Genomic DNA, 6,153 nt, shown 5'->3' with positions numbered 1-6,153 from the left:
TGGCCACAGATGCCTGCAGGGAGCTAGGTCTTACCAGCCTCTGTTTCCATCACATTCAACACATTTTGGGGTTTTAGTGCATTGATGAGTCAAAGACTGCAAGTTGTAGACTCCCAAACCTGTTTTTTCTTTCTTCCTTAGTAATACAAATAGATCCTGTATTTGTTTTCATTTGTTGCATAACAATTTACCACAAAATTAGCAGCTTAAAACAGCCCCCCGTGAACAACTCACAGCTCTTTAGGTCAAATTCCCGGCAGTGCCTGGGTTTGCTGCTCAGGAGGGTGTCACAGGGATAAAATCAGGGTGTCAGCCACTCTGGGCAGGCTCGGGAGGCTCTGGAGAAAAACCTACTTCCAGGCTCAGCATTTTTGTTGTTGGCAGAATTCAGCACCTTGTGGTTGGAGGACGAAGATCTCCATGTCCTTGCTGACTCTTAGTGGGGGGCCACTTCCAGGTCCCAGATTTACCTGCTTCCCTTGTCTCAGAGCCACCCCACCCTTTCTTCAAGCCAGCAATGACCCCATCTTCAAGCAAGCAACCCAGTGAATCTTTCTCATGCTGCTAATCTCTGACTTCCTCCATGTCCAACCTCTAGACCCGATTTGAAGGTCAGGCCTACCCGGATAATCTCCCTATCTTAAAGCTGATTAATTTGGAACATGACCCAATCACAGGAGTGGTATCATATGTGCAGGATCCACCCACACTCAAGGCGAGGAGATGATACAGGGTGAAGAGCACTGGGGTGTCTTAGAACTCTGTCTACCACAGATCCCTACCTTTATGCTTGACAGATGGATTCCCAAATAAAGACTACATCTCCCAGCCTCTCTTACAGCTAGGTACAGCCATGTGTCTAAGCACCGACCAAAGAAGTGTTGTATAACAGCTTCCCAGAAACCTCTTTAAAAGACTACTGCGGCCCAATGTATGTTCTCTTGGGGGTTTTTTTGCCAGCTGGAATGTGAAATTGAATGTCTGGAACTTTTGCAGCAATTTTGGGCATGGAGGATCATAAGAACAGGAGCCACACGCAAGGACGGTGGAACAGTAGGATACAAAGAGCCGGGGTCCCTGACCCCCCACATAACTACACACAGTGGTAATCTGTTAAATGTTTAACAACAAGCTCTCTGGAGAGAAAACCCCCGAGTTGTAGCGTTTGCCAATTTCTGTAACATAAAGACTCCACCATGGCCAATTTGAAGTTGCCAGTGTGACATCATTGAACTTAGAGATGGGAAGGGATGCTAACAATCAGTTCTCAGAAGCTGGAACAAGTCAGCCCCAGCACACCACTGGCTGTACCCGCTCTGGGATGCCTGCCTCCAGGCTTCTGTTTTGTCAGAGAAAAATAACGTCCATAATATTGCAGCTTCTGTTATATTAGGGTTCCCGTTGCATGTGGACAAGCCCGGACCGAGGGTAATTGTCTCCGGCTTTGTCTGTCAACACTGAATTGTTCTTCCCGTGGGTTTTCCTAGGTTTTGGACATGTCCGGATCTAAACAGAATCATGGGTTATGGAACCAGGGTTTACCTTGTAAAGAGTCCACAGCAGCTGCCATTTCATGCCAGCCACCTTTGGTGAGACTTAGCCCAGCTCCTTGTACAGTAGAGCTTGAATACCTTTACAAACCTCAGAAGGAAACAGAAGAGGGATTGTGCCAGAGACACAATAATCACCATGTTTACAGAGACCTCTGGGAGGCACCATGATGGGAAAGCTTTGAAGCGACGCAACAAACTGAAGAGTATGTGACATTAAAACCCCACCTTACAAAGCTGCCTCTGAAGACCAGTGAAGTTCGAGACCCACAACAGAGCAGAAGAGGCTCCAGAACAAATAAACATCAGCACTACTAGAAAATACCTATTCACGCCTCTGAAAACAGAGCTGAGAAAACGCCACAGGCCAAGACTTTCTCTTTAGATTTTAGTGGCACAGAATCACCGTGCATGAATCTGCCACAGCGAAGTGGCTGGACATTTCCCCACCAGCCCGGTCAGACCCTGGAGCTAGCCAGAAAATGGCACACCCTCTCCATAACAGAAATGTACACCAGGAGCACTGGCTACTCTGTTACAGGACAGTTTGATATCCCTACCTGAACCTGGAACCCAACAATGGCGCCGACAATCCTAGCAAACACGGGGCAGTCTCACTGCGTCAGCTCTCTGCGTTCCGGCGTCTCTGAAATAAAACGTAGATAAAGTCCTACCTCTTTAGGGAGAGCTGTTTTTGAGTAATGGTACTACTACACGTGATCCACCTGGACTTCCTCGTCAAATCCCCTTCTGCAGGTGTATCAGGTCATGGAAGGGGTCAAGTCATTAAATAATCAACCAGCTTTCCTCCAGGGGCAACTTCTGTGAGGTCATTATATTCATAGCCTAGGAACAGCAGTCACAAGAAATAAGTATAGCTGGCATATATGGAGTATCTGCCATAGGTGAGATCTTGTGGGAAATGTTTACATTTTCTCAGGTGATCTTGATAAGAAATCACAGAGGTACCTGGTATTATCACCTGCACGCCACAAATGCAGAAACTGAGGACGGTGGGGTTGAGTCCAGGTCAGCAGCTAGTGAGAGTGGAGCTGCTATCTGCATGCAGGCTGCCTGAGCACATATTTCTCAGAGAGGGGCCTTTGGGTGTGGGTTCTGGATCGTTCATAGAGCAGTGCTGAGGCATAGAGATGAGGTGGGCATGTGTCAAACTGAGCACAGGGCTGACTTTCCCATGAGGCACACCGGGCTCCATGTCACAGGACTTTGAGGTGCCGATAAAAATGTTTTACTTGGAATTTCTTTTAAAAACAGAAGAAAAACATAAATACATAATAATGACTCTATCCTGGATTCTATTTGTCTTTAGACCAGTATAATAAAAAAATATAATTTGGGGGGCGTCTGGGTGGTTCAGTTGGTTAAGCATCCAACTCTTGATTTTGGCTCAGGTCAAGATCTCACAGTGAGGGTGTGATAGAGCCCCATGTCGGGTTCTGTGTTGATAGTGTGGAGCCTGCTTGGGATTCTCTCCATCTCTCCCTCCCTCTCTCTCTCTCTCTCTCTCTCTCTCTCTCTCTGCCCCTCCCCTGCTCGTTCTGTCTCTCTCTCTCAAAATAAATAAACATTAAAATATATATATAATTTTAATATCTTTTATGGAAAAGGAGGTACATGAGGCAAAAGTGCCAAGGACCTATGAAAGTCATAACGCAGCCCAGATTAAGGTAGTAGAAGTAGATGGCATTGCTGTGGGTACCACCAGATAACCAGATAGACCAAAGGTCAGAATGTTCTCTCACAATTGGGCACTTTTGGTTAAAGAGAGTGTGTTCCAAGTTAAAGTCTTAGAAGGATTATGGAGTTGTCATACTTTCGGCTATAGAATATTTCAGTGATGATCATAACAAACAGGGTAAATGAATGCTCCTTTTCTGTTCTTTATCCCCAGATTGGCGATTCAGATAAGAAAACTGATAAAGTCAACAGCCTTTGTTATGGTATCTAACGTGCTAAAACTCTAGCATTGGATCTGTTTTGTTTTGTTTTGTTTTTTAATTTTCTCAAAGTAGTTATGGAACAGGTCTCTGGTGACTCCTCTCTACCACAAGTGCCTCCACAGAACTAGAGATTTATGATGTCTGGTACCCAGAAACCAACAACAAACATGTCAGATGGCTCCTAGGATGGGAAGAGCATTGCCTTGACTCCACTGCTGTTGGTTTTGCTCCAGAGAATCCCCTTCCCTGCGCTGGCACAGTCTCGGTGGGACTTTCCATCAAGGTGCCCTGCCCTGTCCCGGGGTGGGCACAGGGCTCCAGCTGGACAGTCAGGATGCTCACTCCTTGAATTTCCGTGTGGAGCTGATGACGTGGGGCCTAAGGTCAATCAGAGTTCCTTTATCTCATGGGTGGAGCCCTGAGGAGATTGTTCCTAATTGCCAGAGCTGCCACAGTTCCTGCTTCTTTGATTTCCTTTTAAATATTGAGCTGACCCATATCTTTCTAGTAATTTCTTCTTCTACTCCTCTTCCTCCTCCTTCTTCTCCTTCTTTTTCTTCTTTCTAATTAGCTAGAGTCAATATCTGGTGCTTTAAAAAGAATTCTTTTTTTTTTAATGTTTATTCATTTTTGAGAAAGAGAGAGAGAGAGTGAGCCAGGGAGGGACAGAGAGAGGGAGACACAGAATCTGAAGCAGGCTCCAGGCTGTGAACTGTCAGCACAGAGCCCGACATGGGGCTCGAACCCACGAACTGTGAGATCATGACCTGAGCTGAAGTCGGACACCTAACCAACTGAGCCGCCCAGGCGCCCCATGCTTTAAAAGGAATTCTGACTGGTGGGTACCTTCCAGGTATTCAAGGGTGGCAGAAATTAATTTGTGTGGAACAGTATACACTGAGAACACTAAATTCACAAACACCATTTATTGGCATGAAACCCTGCTAATTCATGTACTTAGCTAAGAAAGATACCTTGTTTTTAATTAAAAATAGAAATCAAAAATGAATTAAATAGACATCAAGGCATGATTAACAGTATGAGACTAATCTAGTCTATTCTTTTAGATTTATAATTACTAAAAGATACTCCCTTATGAAAAGGTGGGGTGCTGGGGGAAGTATGCAACTCAAAGCAGACCTCCTTCCATGCAATGGGCCCCTTCTCCATGAATGGTATTATGTAGAAAAAATAGCAACATTTAAAAAGTTTTAGAAGAAGATTTAGTATTTGCTATTGGTTGAATTATGTTCCCCTCAAAGAAAGGTATGTTGAAGTCCTACACCTAGTTCCAAGGAATTGACTTTCTTGGAAAAATAGAGTTGTTGCAGCTGTACTAAGTTAAAATATTATCATACTCAAGTAGGGTGGGCTCCTAGTCTAATATGACTTTTTTAAGAAGATGGCCATGAAATACAAGGAGAGCATCACATGACAACGAAGGCAGAGATTGGATTAATGCAGCTACAAACCAAGGAACACCAAGTTGTCTGCAAACCACCACAAGCGTGGAAGAGGCAAGGAAGGAATCCTCTACAGGCTTCAGAGGGAGCAAGGCCCTACTGAAACCTTAATTTTGGACTTCTAGCTTCAAACTGTCGGACAGTAAGTTTCTGTTGTGTTAAATCACTTGCTTTGTGATATTTTGTTATGGAAGCCCTAGGGAACTAATACAGTACCTGCCCCCCTCCCCTGCCCCATCCCAGACTTTCAAAAAGGCATTGCTTCAATTGCAGAAACTTTGGTAAAATAAGACCAGCCAGCAAACGTATACAAACACACCAGACTTTATGAGAAAAATCACCTCTAGCCACAAACCCCTTGAATCACACTGCCTCTTATTAGATCTTTCACCTCTGTCCTTCTGCCCAGCGTCACCTTGATATCCTCCAGGGCTGGAAGTGACGTGAGCAGTGCTTTCTCTGCTCCATGAACTTCCTCACCCTACAGGAAGCTCCTCCCAGGCTTAGGGTGGGATTAGACCACAGACAGGAAACAGGCCCTTTGTCACTGACTCAAAACACTTTTCAGCAAAAATATACATCTAGTTTTCTACTTCTCTTTCCATCTAGTATTCAAATCATGGAAACTGTATAATTTGTGGCATTCAATTCAGATTATACGAAAAGACGTCACTTCTCTAAGTGACAGTACTGTCACTCAAGCCCTAATACTGATTCCATTCACAAGAAAATAACAAAGTGATGGGGCTTGATTCCCGTTTTCCTGCAGTGCTTCTGAGTTCCTAAAGCACTGGCATCACTACCATTTGTGGGCAAATTTCCTTTCCAGCCCCAGCCAGAAGCTGAAATTTCTCCCACCTGTTTGATGGGTCATGCACACTGGTAGAAGAGAAAAGTACACTGCAGGGTTTTTCTGATGAAAGTTGCTGATCAAGAAAACACTATATTAATTCCTTTAAGGAAATTTTATGGCTGGATATACCAAAAGCTACATTTCTTTTTAGAAACCCAACAAGGCGTCAAGACCTTCCACATTCAACAAATATATTGAGAATCTGCTGTGCACAAGGCTTTGCTGTATTCCCTGACTTTGGGTGATAAAAAATAAGACACTGTATCATTAAGGAAACTGCAGTCTACAACAGGAATAAGAAACACACATAAGGACTATTACCTTGT

This window comes from Prionailurus bengalensis, chromosome B4 (assembly GCF_016509475.1).
Source record: "Prionailurus bengalensis isolate Pbe53 chromosome B4, Fcat_Pben_1.1_paternal_pri, whole genome shotgun sequence".
Classification (NCBI taxonomy): Eukaryota; Metazoa; Chordata; class Mammalia; order Carnivora; family Felidae; genus Prionailurus; species Prionailurus bengalensis.
The sequence above is the reverse complement of the archived record's forward strand: the minus strand, read 5'-3'. Positions refer to the sequence as shown.